Here is a 15,768-nt window from a genome sequence, read left to right on the forward strand (position 1 = left end):
CAAATCCCAGCTCTGCATCACTCCCTGCATGTTAATGAGCTGCTTTCCTGCCCTGGGAGCACAGAGAGCTCCAAACATCTGCCCGGGACACTCCTGGCTCCCAGAAACCCTGCACGGCATGGGATGGGATGAGGTTCTCTTGATTCCTCTTGGTGCTGCTGAAAAAGCCTTGATATCATTTTATTAATGGAAGTTCTGGCTCCTCTTCCAGTCAAAAATGTCTGATGTTTGCAGTGGTGCTCCACAGAATAAGGAGGGATGGATTCCCAAAGTAAGGCAAGGAGATATTGGAGATGAGAAGCTGCTGAGCCCCTGCTGAACTGGGTTAGTGCAGGGATGGCTCAGGGAGCTCCTGCTGTGGGAAGGGATGTGCCACAGTGGAAAAATGGGAAAATATCAGGGGCTGGTGTGGGAAATCAGGAGCTTTAAGCAGGGGTTGTGTGGGCAGTGATAAATTCATTGGGTATTGTGTTTGCCCACAGCAAGGCTGGGACTGAGCACCCAACACAGCCCCTCCTGTGCCGGGTGATTGAATCCTCCAAACCATCAGGATCAAAAGGGAGGATTTCAGGAAAACTGGGAGTCATTTTCTACTGTAGGAACATAATTCTCTGTTCAGTTGGAGCAGAGGAGACTGAGGGGAGACCTCAGTGCAGTTCCAACTTCCTGGGCAGGGGCAGAGGAGGGGCAGGGACTGAGCTCTGCTCTGGGGGGACCAGGGACAGCAGCCAGGGAATGGCTGGAGCTGAGTCAGGGCAGGCTCAGGTTGGATCTCAGGCAAAGGTTCTTCCCCCAGAGGCTGGTTGGGCACTGCCCAGGCTCCCCAGGGCAGTGGGCACAGCCCCAAGGCTGCCAGAGCTCCAGGAGGGTTTGGCTGATCCTCTGGGGTACAGAGGGTGACTCTTGGGGATGGGCCTGTGCAGGGCTGAGGGTTGGACTGGATGATCCTTGTGGGTCCCTTCCTGACCCATATTCTGTGACTCTGTGACCCCAGTGTGTCATAAATGTGAGCATAAACCCCTGTGGGATCCATGGGATCCAAAGGAACCTTGGAAGGGGCCCGGCTGTGCTGTCCTGACCCTCCTGTGTCTCCCTGGATGCAAGGGAGACCATAGAGCACCAGGGGCACTCAGAAACCTCTCCCCTCATCATCATCACCAAGCCCAGGCTCTTTGAACTCGGAAAAAAAGCTCATTTGGATTCCCAGCAGTGAGTTTTGACCAAATCCTGTGGGATTGCTCCCTGTGGATGCTCACTGTGGGAGGGAGCAGCCAGGGCTGGGTACACACCTCATAACATCCTCTTTAAGCTTGGCCTGGAGTGTAAATGTATCCCTAAAGCTGGGGCTTGGAGTTTAGTCCCCAGGCCCGGCCTAAGCAAACTCCACTTGCAGCATTCCCAGCCCTCTGCTCGCAGGGATGAGCCCAGGATGGTTCAACACCAGTGAAGAGCAAGAGAAGAGCAGGGGGGGCCTCTAACGGTTTGTAGCAAAGAGGCCATAAAATCCCAACCCCTGGAGGCACAAAACCCAAGGCTGAGACCCCCCAGAGCTGGGATTTGGGATTTGGGCTCCAGGCTCCTGGTGCTGAGGTGGGAGAGAGAAAAAGCTGCAGTGCAACCACCTCAGGGGATTTATTTTACTGCATGTGCTCAAGAGCCTTGGCCCTCCAAGGAGGGGTCACTACCAACTTCAGGCCATCCTCTGGTGAGAAAGGAAAAGGAGGAATGGGAATGTTTCTCCAGAAGAGCAGAGTGAGGGAAGCAAATGATGTTCCTGGGACATCCCTCTGTAGCTCCCTGACCTCTGAGCAGTCCTGGAGATGAGCTGAGGCGATAAAAACACTTGCCAAGCCCTTGTTTCCCAGCTCCATCTGGAATATCCAGCAGCAAAAAACTTGCATCCTCCATCTGAGGGCCACTTCCAAGCCATTCCCACATCCTGCATTGAGGACACTCTGGGTGACTCCTCATGGAGAGTCCTCAAAGGACCAAGGCAGGTGCCCCCGCCTCAACTACCCACAGCTGGGAGCAGGTTGAAGAACTCTGTGGGATCCATGTGGTGAAGAATTCAGGGCATCTTTCCTGCCTCTGTGGACACTCAGCTTTACTGAAAATAAAGTTTTGGGTCTCCTGAAAGCTTTGTCTTGGAACCAAACACTCCCAAAGCTGTCTTGGAACCAGACACTCCCAAAGCTCCCAAACTCCTAAAATCTCTGACGTGAGAGACCAAGGGGTGACAGGTGACAGGTGAACGTGAAGGACTTTGTGGACAAGGAGGAAAATACTCCTGGGAAAATATTCGTGTGCAAGGAGGAAAATATCCCTGGGAAATATCCATGTGCAATAAGGGAAAATATCCATGATGAAATATCCATGTGCAAGGAGGAAAATATCCATGGTGAAATATCCATGTGCAAGGAGGAAAATATTCAGAGTGAAATATCCAGGTGCAAGGAGGAAAACATCCCTGGTAGCTCTTTGGCCCAACAGTCTGAGATGTCAGTGCTCCCATGGGATCCTCCCATCCCTCGTACATGGAGCAGATGCTCCCAGAAATATCCTGATGCTTTTCCCTGCTCTTGTTGGGATGTTTTCAGGCTGTTCCCGTGTCCTCCTGTGGTCCCTGTACTGCTGGAAATTGGGATTTATCAATCTTGGTTGAGGATCTCAAGGAAATGGGGAGGGGGTTAAAGGCTTTGGGGTATTTGGGTTGTTCCTTGCTCTGCTTGGACAACATTTATGGTGAGGGGGTTTTAGTGCAGACCTGAGATAATTAATATCCTGGTTATTATTCGTTGATTGAGCCCATGGAAGGACCATTTCCCCCCTGCAAACTGGGGGTGGGCTTTGCTGGGAGCCCTTCCTGCCTCTCATCTGTCCACATGTCCCTTCCTCAAGGATGTGGGTGTCAATGCCACAGGAGAGGGCAGGATCCAGCCCTCAGTGCTGGAACACAGTTGGGAGGCATTCCAGCAGCTCCAGGGATTGTTCTGGTGGAAAGAGCTGTTTGCCTGCTCACAACCCTTGGAATGCTCAGGAAAACCATCTGAGCCCTTGGCCTTGGCTCAAGGAAATCAAAAGCTCTGGGATGGCATCCCAAGTCCAAAGAGGGCTGACATTCCAAGCCCAAAGAGGGCTGGTATTCCAAGACCAAAAAGGCTGGCATTCCAAGCCCAAAGAGGGCTGGCATTCCAAGCCCAAAGAGGGCTGACATTCCAAGCCCAAAGAAGGCTGGCATTCCAAGCCCAAAGAAGGCTGACATTCTAAGACCAAAAAGGCTGGCATTCCAAGCCCAAAGAGGGCTGGTATTCCAAGACCAAAAAGGTTGGCATTCTAAGCCCAAAGAGGGCTGGCATTCCAAGCCCAAAGAGGGCCGGTATTCCAAGACCAAAAAGGCTGACATTCTAAGCCCAAAGAGGGCTGGCATTCCAAGCCCAAAGCAGGGAGCCCGTGGGGAGCCCTCAGGTCACCCCAGAACTCCCAGTGGTGTTAACCCAGCTCAGACACCAGGGAGAGCTTTTCCTGCTCCTTTCCTGGCAGGGCTTGTCTGTCTCCCTGGGCTCAGGGAGCAGCAGAAGGATCCTGCTGGTGGAGGACACGTTGGGATGTGTCAGGGTTATCTCCTGAACAGGTTCCTGCTGTCCTCTGAGCATATGTGCAGGAACACATCCTAGGAAAAGGATGTGAGTGGGTGAGTTTGGCCTCAGATTCCTCCCAGCTGGGTCATTCCACAGCCCCTATCCCAAACCCCTCAGCCTGCCAGAGCTGCCAGAACCCTTTAGCACAGCCCCAAAAATGTCCAGCCCACCTCTCCTCTCCCCCAAAGCTCCTTTCTGCTCCCATTTACGAGCAGGAAATGTGTTGGCAAAAGGGTTTGGCCTGAGAGGAGGGGGAAAAAGAGAAGGAATGAGAGGGAAGAACAGAGGAGAACATGGGAAAGCTGAGATTTGGGGAGCAGTATTGCTGAAAACATGAGAGAGGGGAGATTTGGGGGGCAATATTACTGAAAACATGAGAGAGGGAAGATTTGAGGGGCAGTATTGCTGAAATCATGAGAGAGGAGAGAGGTGAGATTTGGGGGGCAATATTACTGAGAACATGCGAAAGGTGAGATTTGGGGAGCAATGTTGCTGCAATATCGGTGTAATATTGAGCTGGCACCCCAAAAGGGCCCAGATACCGATGCTCAAATCCTCAGGGGCCCCAAACCCAGCTTGTTTTGGCCCATTTTCCTGCAGCAGCTTTGCCCTTCCCTGCAGGGCCGTTCCACAGCCTCCTCCTGGTCCCCTCCTGTCACCTCCAGCCCAAGTCCCACCTTGCTCAGCCCTTCCAAGTCGTAGCAACCCTCTAAGAGAGAGGATTTTTGGCTTTGTGCAGACCCCCAACCCACAGTTTTAAGGCTGTTGCTTCACATTAAGCAGTCCCAGCCTAATCCCATTTGCACCCAAGCAGGAGGAAGGTTTTGCTCAGGCCAGGGTGACATCCCCCAGCTGGGCTGGGTTTGAGCAGCTCCAGGGATTGCTCCGGTGTCAGGAGCTGTTTCCCTGCTCACAGCCCAGTGTAATCCTCAGGAACAACCATCTGAGCCCTTGGCCTGGGCCCAAGGCACATTAGGAAATCAAAAGCATTTATTTGATCCAATTTTTCTCCCGAGCTTTGCTCAACCCTCTCCAGAACGAGGAGCCTTAATAGACTTTGCTCTGTGGCTGCAGACACCTTCCATAGCTCTGCTCTTTCATCCCCTGTGAACTCAGATATCCATCAGCTGAAACCTGGTTAGAGCTGGGCTCTCCCTCCCTGCTCCTCCATTTGCATTTTGTCCACTGGTGCTTAATGAATTTAATGTGTCAGGGCTCATAAATCATTAAATTCATTAACTCTTTGCGTCCCATTTTGCCCTCGAAGTGCCACAAAGGCATTTAAAACTTCAGCTGAACCTCTCATCTTGATTGAATCTCCATCTTGATCTCTCCTCTGAAGGTTTGCTGTGTTCAAATTTGCTAAAATCTGGCAGATTTTGAGGGGGTAGGTGGGATTTTCACCAGCTCGGATTGAACTTCAAATTCTGAGCAAATCTGGCAAAAAAAAAAAGAGTCCAGACACTCCATTCTCCTCATTTCCAAAATGAATGTTTGGTGCAGGATTTTTTTTTTTAATTTTCAGGGATATTTTAAATTTCAAACCATCCAGTACAGGAGGGTTTTCTCCTCACCCAAAAAAACCTCCTCTTGAAAGTCAAAAGCACCATTTGCTGCTTCTGAAAATCAACAAGTTTGGCTCGTGGCACCAAAACCCTTCACTTTGACATCCCCTGAACTTCATTTGGCTCCTTCCTGCTGTGCTTGGGGCCAAATTTCAGGGATGGATGGAAACATTTCGGGCTCAGCAGCCTTGGGATCACATCTCCAGCCCTTGGGATCACATCTCCAGCTCTGGAATGGAAGCTGGCACCCCCAGATTTGAGGTGGGTGGAAAAGCTTGGCAGGTTCACCCTGATCTGAAGGAAATCTTGGTCTGGAGCATCCCAGAGATGCTTTGGATGACAAGCAACTCCAGGACTAAAAGCACAGGTCCCATTTCCATCTCCTAAAACCTGCTCTTTCCTACTGAAAAGCAGAATTCCATTGCTTTCCAAGGATAAAGCAAGTCCCCATTGTTAAATAGGATCTGAAGGTGATAGATACTATTATTATTATTATTATTATTATTATTATTATTATTATTATTATTATTATTATTGGATTTTCCCCCATAAACCTGGATCCCAGAAGCATCAGGTCATCATCATCATCATCATCATCACCATCAACCACACACGTGACCCAACCAAAAAAATCCAAAACCAAAAAAAAGGGATTTTTTCCCCCTATTTTTCCATATTTTGAGACACCTGGTTGCTTCCCAAAGCGGACAGGCTCCATTTCAACCCGCCTAAATCCAAACCCCCCTAAATCCAACCCCCCAAGTTCTGAGCTGGGCTCAGCCAGATTTTTGAAGCAAACTCTGCTTTGGGGTGGGGGTGCTTTGGATTATCCCCATCCTTCCCAAAAAATTGTGATTTTTTAACAAACTCCCCACCACCCAAAAGTCAAATTTTCTTTGAATGTCAAAATAGGATGTTTTTGATGATTTCAGGCCATTCTAAGAGGGGTTTTTTGTTGCTGTTGTTTTCTTTTTGCAACAGGAAACTCGTTCGAAAGCCCTTTCCTGCTTTCAGTTGTGGCAAAACCAACACTTTGTGACAAAGTTTGGGGTGTTTTTTTTAATTAAAAGTGTAAAAAGTTCAAAAAAAAAACCCCTTCCAGGTCACTCAGGCCTGAAGGTGGGTGTGGGTTTCTGCTCCTGGAAAGCAGAATATCCCGTGTTTGAGCCGCGGGATGGGGATGGTGGGTGGGGAAGTTGGGTGGGGATGTTTGGAGGGAAGGTCATGGGAAGTCACTGAGGTGGAGGTGTCCATGGAATCCTGCAATCCACACGTCTCTGCTGCATCCCCAAAGCCAGGTGGCACCTCCTGGGCACGAGGAGGGGGTGGAGGTGGTGGTGGGTGGTGGAGAAGCCCCTGTAAAGCTGCTCCAAGGGCTCAGTTCTCAGCGAGGAACCCAAACAGGGTTTGTGAGTCAAAGCCTTTCCCGCTCTTTCCACGGAGAGGGAAACGGAACTTTGGCAGCTCCAGGGGGCTGGAGTGTGGGCTGGGCTGGGTTCAGGGCGGGGGGAAGTGTGGGAGCTCTGGAGGGGGCTGGAAGGTGGGCAGGAATTTGGGAGATCCGGGCAGCTTGGCCGTGTTTGTGGAGCTGGTTGTGCTCAGAACCCTGGGGAGGTGTTGGCTCCTCTGCCCCTGCCCTGCCCAGGGGTTGAACCTGAGTCTGGGATTGCAGGAGGAAATCCAAGCCCCATCAATCCCAAAGGCTCTGGATCCCTGGATTTAACACCTTGACCTCAGTGCATTAGTGAAGCCATCTCAAAGAACTCTCCTCCACTCTCAGCCTGGATTTGACTCCCTGCAACACAGGAACGGGAAAAATGACCCACTTTACACACAGGCACAGACATTCCAAGACATTTGCCCTTTATTTGCTTGGAGATGGGACCAACAGCTCCTGGCCTTGCTTCAACCCATCCCCTCCTGGCCTGGCTCTGCTCTGCTCCTCAGCAGGAACAGCATCAGCTCTCCAAAGGCCCAAAGAGCAGCTGCTTGGCTGAGATGTCTCCTCCAGAGGCTGGTAAGGACACCCTGGGAATTTGGGGAACCTCCACGAGACCTGTCCCAGCTCACTGTCACCCCCTGAGCCTCTGTGGGGCAGCAGAACCCCAAAGCAGAGTGGGAAAGGTAAAATCCCCATGGAGCATCATCTGTTTTCCCTGTTGTTGGGTGGTCTGAGAGTTATGGGATTAATGGGATACATCCCCAATCCTCTGCATTCATCCTCCCTGTTCTGGCCAGGCTTTTGTGGTGACTTGCAAGAGGAGTCAACATGAGAAGGAATGTCATGAAATATTCATTCCTTCTGTCCAGGAAAATCAGAGAAAGGCAGGAAGAATGAACCAAATGTGAGATCAAGACAGGAAGATGTGTCCTGCTCCTTTCAGCTGGATTTCTGGAACCCAGAGCAGAGAGAGGAGAGATCTGACTCCTCATCAGGCTGAAAACAAGCAAAGAGCAAAAGCAGGACCAGGGTTCTGATGGGAGAGACCAAAATCTTGGTCTGCAAGGAAGAAAAGTGGAGATTTATTGGAATTTAAGCAAAGGGAGAACACTGCAATGAGAAATATGTCTTGATTTTATCTCATACAGCCCAAACCAACAGGGCTGTGCTGGTGGAAATTATGTTCTCCTTCATCCCCTTGCCTTGGACAGAGTGGTGGCACTGCCTGGATGAAGGAGTGTTCCAGCACTCCCTGCCAAAAAACGTTCCCCAGGAGTGCTAAGCACTAATAAAATTGCTGCCCAGATGGGATTTTCAGACTCCTTTTTCCTTGTCTTTCATCTAATTTGATTAACTTGGCTCATTTCCCGTTCCCCCTGGGATCTCTCTGATGGGATGTGCAGTCACAGGTTTACTGTGGCCCCGTGAGGAGCAGCAGAGGACAGGAGGGAGCTGTGCCAGGGCCACCTCAGCCCAGCTCAGCTGCTGCCACGTCCTCGGGCTGCCCCGAGCCACAGCCCTGTTCCTCAGTGCCAGGAGATCAGGGAATCCTGGAGTGGGTTGGGTTGGGAGAGACATTAAAGGTTGTTTTGTCCCACTGTGCCATGGGCAGGGACACCTTCCACTAGCCCAGGGTGCTCCAACCTGGCCTTGGACACTCCCAGGGATGGGGCAGCCACAGCTTCTCTGGGCAACCTGTGCCAGGGCCTGCCCAGCCTCCCAGCCAGGAATTCCTTCCCAATATCCCATCTAACCCTGCTCTCTTTCAGCTTGAACCCTCCCCCTGTCCTGTCCCCACGTGCCCTTGTCTGAGGTGGCCCAAGGTCCCATGAGCAGGGTGGGGGCTCCTGGACCCCTCTGGAACATCTCAGGGCCACGGGAATGCAGCTCCCAGGTTCTGAGCACCCTGATTCCCACCTTCAGAACCCCCTTGGCTCCAGGCAGAGCGCTGCCTTCCAGGCTTTGGGAGCAGAGTTATCCCTGCAGGAGCTCCTGAGCCACCAGCACAGGGATTTGGGTGCAGAGTGAGCACAGCGATGGCCTGGAGAGACCCTACATTCTCCCCTTCATAGAATCACAGAATCAGGGAATCAGCTGGGTTGGAAGGGACCTCTGAGATCATCAAGTCCAACCCTTGATCCAACCCCACCCTGGTTCCCAGCCCATGGCACTGATGCCACATCCAGTCTCACCTTAAACACCTCCAGAGACGGTGACTCCACCCCCTCCCTGCCCAGCCCATTCCAATGGCTGAGCACCCTCTCTGGAAAGAATTTCTTTCTAATATCCAACCTAAACCTCCCCTGGTACAGCTGAAGACCCAGCCCTCTTGTCTTGCTGATCGTTGCCTGGGAGAAGAACCCAACCCCCCCCTGGCTCCCCCCTCCTGTCAGGGAGTTGCAGAGAGTCAGGAGGTCTCCCCTGAGCCTCCTCTTCTCCAGGCTGAGCCCCCCCAGCTCCCTCAGCCTCTCCTCACAGCACTTGTGCTCCAGTCCCTTCCCCAGCCTCGTTGCTGTTCTCTGGACCTGCTCCAGGACCTCAATATCCTTCCTGGGGGTCCCAGCCCTGCTCCATGGGGAGCATTCCCTGAGTGCAGAGGCTGGGAAGTGTGGCCGTGTGGTCCCAGCCCCGTTATCTGCCCCGACCTTTCTGTTTAAACGACTTTAAGCCTTCAAAAAATAAACACTCTGCAAGAGTTTGGCTCCGCTCAGCTCTCGCCTGGCAGAGCTCCTAAAACATCCAGGAGTTTTAATGGAGCTATTTAGCATAATATTTGACACTTCCATCACTTCTTTCATCCTGAAGTGCTGCTCGAACCCAGGACCACCACTGGAGTCAAACTGCTCAGTGAATAGACCTGTTCTCATGTGGTCCTCGGGCCCCTGGGCATCCTCCATCCCTGAAAACCCAGGAAAGCTCAGCACCCTGCACATCCATGAGGATGCAGCTGAGATGCTGCTGCTGCAGAGAGTTTAGGGAGCAGTGGGAAGTGGTCCTGCTTTGGGGAAAAGTGGTGTCTCTGCGAAAAATAAGTCAAAAACCAGATGTACAATATTGACTTTGGCTCTGGAGCATCACTAGTGCTGCTGCCAACGGCACCCAGAGCAGGACAAGCTCCTTCCTGGAGCTGATTTCTCCCCTCAGAGCCACCTTGGGTCCAGCCAGAGTGATGTTCTCCAGGTTTGGGAGCAGTTTTATCCCTGAAGGAGCTCCTGAGCCACCAGTACAGGGATTCAGGTCCAGAGGGAGGGCAGCACAATGTCTCACCCACCACCTCCCGAGGACAAATTTACCTTGGACTGGGTTTTTTCCATCTTGGAAAGACCCCAAACATTTAAACTCCTCTTTTCCCCCCACTACGGGTGAGCTGGAGAACCTCACTCTGTTTTAGCAGGTTTAGGTGTTTATTGAGCAGCTGATAACAACAAACACCTCAGGTAAAACCCACCGTGGCCCCAGAGTTAAACCCAACTCTCCCCAAACCCCAGAGGGAAAACCCCCAGTGGGGTCAGGTCCCAGCAACCCCACAAAGAGGGTTCAGGGGGAAGGCCCAGCTCAGGTGTCCCACCTGGATTGGATCCTTCCTGCTGCTGTTTTCCTTAAAACTGCCACAAAGGGACTATTGGTCCCCAAATCCTCATTTTTCTCACTGCTGGGCTGCAGGAAGGAATTTTCCAAAAGGTGGGAGGTGGGAGAAAAGGTTTTGGGTCCAGCAAGAGCCGTGAGTTGGTGCTGGTGGTGAAGGATGCTCTGGAGTATCCTGATTCCAGGCAGGGTCCGGAGAAGCATCCTTGCAATTTGAGGCAGGATTGCCAGGAAAAAATAAGGACATTTGGAAAAAACAAGCCTGGAGCTCCCTTTTGCAGACAGGCAGGTACTGCCCAGCCCTGGAATATGGCAGGAGGGTGGAATGGGTGATGTTAAGCAGGACAGGGAGTTGTGTTTTGTTGGCAAAATGCCAGTGGGATTGGAATGGAGGAGGGTTTGTGTGGCTGGGGGGGAGCAGGACACAGAGGGCCAGAAAAGCTGTGTCTGCCCCAGCCCTGGAAGTGTCCAAAGCCAGGCTGGAGCACCCTGGGCTGCTGGAAGGTGTCCCTGCCCATGGCAGGAACTGAATGGGCTTTAAGGTCCCTCCCAGCCCAAAGCACTCTGAGATTCCGGGATTCTGTGACATCACCTGGCAACCCCTCTGCACCCCAAAATCTGCTCCTGGCTCAGCAGCTCTGCCGGGGGGGATGCTGGAAGAGGGAGCAGAGAGGGCAGAGTGGGAAGATCCCTGGAGAAGGATCCCTGGAGAAGGATCCCTGGAGAAGGATCCCTGGAGAAGATGGCATCCCCCCCCACCGAGGTTGGAGACAGGAATGTGCAGCAGTCGGAGCTGCCCGAGCTGGAGCTGGAGGAGGGTAATTATGTGATTAGTGGCTAATGAAGGACAATTGAAATGGATAAGCCCTGCTTGGAAAAACCAAATGAGGCCGACTATGAGTTTCTAGGGAGACCAAACTGTCACGAGCTCAGGGAGAGGGACACAGGGAGACAAAGGGAGGCTGCAGATCCTTTCCAGATGATGCTCCTCTGACTGAAGATCCCCAAACCTGACCCAGCTCAGAGCCATCCCACACCAGCTCTTGTATCCCAAGGGAACATCCCTGCAGCCTACTGGGAACGAGGGGAGGACAAATTGCCTTTGGAGCTGCAGCCCCCCAGTGATTCCTTCTCCCCCTCACGTTTTCCAGCCCCTGCAGCTCCAGTCTCATCCCCCAGGCCTGGCAGGAGCTGCAAAAGGATGTTGGATGTGTCTGAGTGGGTTATTAATTTGTCTGGGGCTGCTGGTTGTGCCTCAGGAGCTGGAGCTGCTCTCAGCCAGGGCTGTGCAGGAGGAGCAGTGGACACCCAGCAGATGAGGCGTCTGTTTATTCACTTTAATTCATAAATAGGCTTAATTCTTAAGCCTGGGCTGGGCCTCCTGCAGGAATGGATGCCCTGGTGGGAAAAGCCACCCTGCCCAAAGCAGAGCAGCTCCTGCTGCATCCCTGGTGCTTCCCAGTGCTCCCAGTCCCCTCCATAAGTCATCCCCCTGCTCCCAGTACTCCCAGTTCTCTCCTATAGGTCCCCCCCAGTACTCCCAGTTCCACCAGAAGGACAGCCCTGCCCTTTACGGGCTCCCAGTTCCCCCCATAAGTCATCCTCCCCCTTTCCCACTGTTCCCAGTTCTCCCAGTGGGCAACACTTTTCCTCCCAGTCCCCCACCACAGCTGACCCACCCCTCTCCCAATGCTCCCAGTTCCACCCGTAGGGCAGCCCCGCTCCTTCCCAGCGTTCCCAGTCACCCCCATAGGTCAACCCCACCAACAGGACCCCTCCCAGTGCTCCCAGTACAGCCCAGTGGGGGCGGGAGGGGGAGCTGGAGATACCGCAGGGGTTAGAGCCACTCCCTGGGATGTCCCACCCCCATCCCAACACCGGGACAGAGCCGGGAATCGCCACTCCCTGGGGTGTCCCATCCCCATCCCAACACCGGGACAGAGCCGGGAATCGCCGCTCCCTGGGATGTCCCATCCCCATCCCAGCGCCGGGACAGAGCCGGGAATCGCCGCTGCCCCTCCCCGGGCACAGCCGGGCTGGGAAGGGCCCGGAACCCTCCCGAGCCCCCCGGACTGGCTCTGCCTCCCGTCGGGATCGCTGCCAAGGGAGCCTCCCTCCAGCCCTGCACCTTGTCAGCATTCCTGGGAATGGGAGACAGCTGCTCTGGGGGGCTGGAGAGGAGGCAAAGGGACCGTTCGGGATTTTTGCTCCTTGCCCGAAGCTCTGGCCCCAGGTGAGGATGGGGAGGAGGCTCCCAAACCCTGGCACGGGGGATGCTGGGATGCTCTCGGGACCAGCTCCCCTGTGGGTGGAGGCTTTTTTTCCAGCCCAGTGGGTTTTCCCATTGCCCTGAGCAGGTTCCTTCCAGCATCCTCCTATCCCAGAGGAAAACTGCACAGAGATGATCCCACCCACCCCCAGAGCTGAGATTCCCTGATGAGATTCCCAAGGTTCTGGCCAGGAGACAAACTCATCTTTTCACCCCAAATAGCCATTCCACCTCCAAAAATTGCCTGTAGAGCTCAAATCCCTGCTGTGCCCAGAGCACAGAACTCCAGGAGATCTGATCCCAGGAAAGGATTATCCTTTGGATGCCACAGCATCGTCCCTCCCTGTGCTCCAAAATCCATGCCAACCCAAGTGGCTCAAGCCCTGCTTGGACACCCCCCCCCAAAACCCGGGATCAGCTCAGCCTCTTCCAGCCCCACAGACGCCTCTTCTCCCCCCTCCCACGCTCTCTCCAGGCTAATTTTAGCAACCAACCCCCCTAGAAGTTTCCTGTGGGGCTTAATCCCACTTGTGATGGGGGGCAGGAAGAGTTTCCCTGCTGTGGAATCTTTTTTCTTGCTGTGAAATTCAAGTTTTGGCCCCTCCAAAACTCTGGAAAAGATTTTCCCCTTCTTTTCCCCAGCCCTGGCTCCGGGCTGGGATTTCACAGCTCGTTGCAGCCACGCTTTGAGGACATCTTGAGTGCTTTAAAGAGGCCTCTTTTATGCTCTCTCCAGCTTTTAGTGCTCCAGGGACACAGGATCAGGGTGGTTTGGGATGCACCGGTGTTGGAATGTGAGGATCCACGGTGGGATGGGTGCCAAGGGGATCAAGGAGAGCAGCCCTGGCACAGCTTTGGGCAGCTCTGGCTGTTGGCTCAGATCCCTGGGCTGCTCAGAGAAGGGATTTCATTCACCAAGACACAAAATTCCACCTCAATCCATCAATGAAAAAAAGCAGGAGAAGAATATCCAGTTCCAAGGTCCATTTCCCTCCTCAATCCCCATCACAGAAGAGCTGAAACTTTGTGTTTCTCATCCCAGAAATGCAATATTTTCCTGATTTTGTTATCCCCATAAAACCGGGTTTCCAACCCAAATCCGTGGCTGCTCTTGGCTTTCTGTCTCCCTCTTGTGCCAGGCCTGGAAAAGCTTTCCAGGAGCTCTCTGGGAAGAGCTGGGAACTGCTTTTGGCTGCTCAGGTCTCAGCTCCACACCAGGCTGGGCATTGAAGGGCTGTCAGGACACACTGATCCTTTAGGGATGATGCAGGATCGTCCCTAAGGAATTCCAAGGGCACAAATCCTGCTGGGGCACGTGCATCACTCACCCACCACAGAGCCCGAGGAGAAAAGAGGATTTGGTACAAAATTCCAACTCTGTTTGGGATAAAAAGCCCTGATTTGCCATGAAATAACAGGAAAGTCCTGCTGGAGTGGGATTTCCAACCTGGATGACTCCAGAGCAGGCACAGGAGGGGTTTATCTGCCTTTAACCCCCGGAAATGTTGGTTTTCCCAGTGCTGGGAAGAGGAGGAAGGGATTGGGAGCAGATGTTGGAGGCAGCTTTTGGTGGATGAGGGGTGGGAGCCTCCAGCAGCAATTCCAGGCTCCTGATGCTCCAGGAGGGACGAACTGTGAGCCCTCCCTGGAGAAACACTGGGCAGACAGAGCCCTATCCCAGAGATCACGGGAGGGGAGGGCTCTCCCCAGGGAGATAACGGGATTCTAATGGATCCTGTGCAGAGAGGGAGCAGGGATGCCCCCGGGATGGGGGGAAAACTTGGGATAAAACCTCCTGCAATGAGGTGGTTGGGGTAAAATTTGGGATAAAACCTCCTGGCTGGGATGGGAGGCAGTGCCCAGGTGAACCCCACACCTTTGGTTGGACATGCAGGGAAGGATTTTGGGATGCCAGGAATGCTGGATCTTTGTGAATGGAGGGATTTTGGGATGTCAGGAATGCTGGATCTCCAGGAAGGGAAGGATTTTGGGATGCCAGGAATGCTGGATCTCCATGCAGGGTTGTGTTCTCCAGAAAAAAACCCTCCAAAAGCACAGCAAAATTCCCTTACTTTCCATTTTATCCCAGAAAAAGCAGAGGAAAGAGGGTGGATGGGACATTGCTTTGGGTGATATGTGTCTAAATCCCAGATTTCCTGGACATCTGTGGGAAAATCTGCTATTTTTGGGGTGGCAGCACAAGGCACTGACTGGACAAATCTGACACACTGTGAAAATCCAGGGAAAAGCCGCTTTTCCAAGAGGGTTTTTGCTGAGTCCTTCCTGCAAAAAAAATAAAAGCCCTTTTTTGATGGGCCTCTGCACTCCCAAATTCCTCCTGATGCCTTTCCTTGGAAAAGAATCACCCCATGGAATGAGCCCAGCTCCTGACTCACCTCATTTGTCTTTCCTTGGAGCCCCCGCCCGGGAGACCCAAAAACTGGGATTAAGGGCCGAGATAAACCAAAGCTCCCAGACAGCCCAAGATTTGTGGATTTTCCCCTGAGCTGAACTCGGGGCCCAACATTTGGTTTTTATTTGGGAATGATAGGAAATGATGGGATTGGGGGGGGGGGGTGGTTCTGCCAGACTTGAGTGATTCCAATAGTCCGGGAGGAAGGGCTGGGAAGGGGCTGGGAAGTGGGATCTCATTTGCCTTTATTGAGATATAATTTGTCTTGTTTTGGGATACAATTTGCCCTCTTTTAGGATCTAATTTACCTTGTTTTGGGATAAAATTTGCCTTGTTTTGGAATCTCATTTGCCTTTTTTGGAGATATAATTTGCCTTGTTTGGGGATCTAATTTACTTTGTTTGGGGATCTAATTTGTCTTCTTTTGGGATCTAATTTGCCTTGTTTTGGGATCTAATTTACCCTGTTTTGGGACCTAATTTGCCTTGTTTTGGGGCCTAATTTGCCCTGTTTTTGGATCTAATTTACCTTGTTTGGGGATCTAATTTGTCCTGTTTTGAGATCTAATTTGCCTTTTTAGGGGGATCTAATTTTCCTTGTTTCAGGATCTGATTTGCCTTGTTTTGGGATATAATTTGCTCTAGTTTGGGTTCTAATTTGCCTTTTTTTGGGTTCTAATTTGCCCTGTTTTGGGATCCAATTTGCCTTGTTTTGGGATCTGATTTACCCCGTTTTGGGATATAATTTGTCTTGTTTTGGGATCTAATTTATCTTGTTTTGGGATCTAATTTACCCTGTTTTGGGACCTAATTTGCCTTGGTTTGGAATCTGATTTGCCCTGTTCTGGGATATAATTT

The sequence above is a fragment of the Chiroxiphia lanceolata genome, chromosome 23, assembly GCF_009829145.1.
Source record: "Chiroxiphia lanceolata isolate bChiLan1 chromosome 23, bChiLan1.pri, whole genome shotgun sequence".
NCBI lineage: Eukaryota > Metazoa > Chordata > Aves > Passeriformes > Pipridae > Chiroxiphia > Chiroxiphia lanceolata.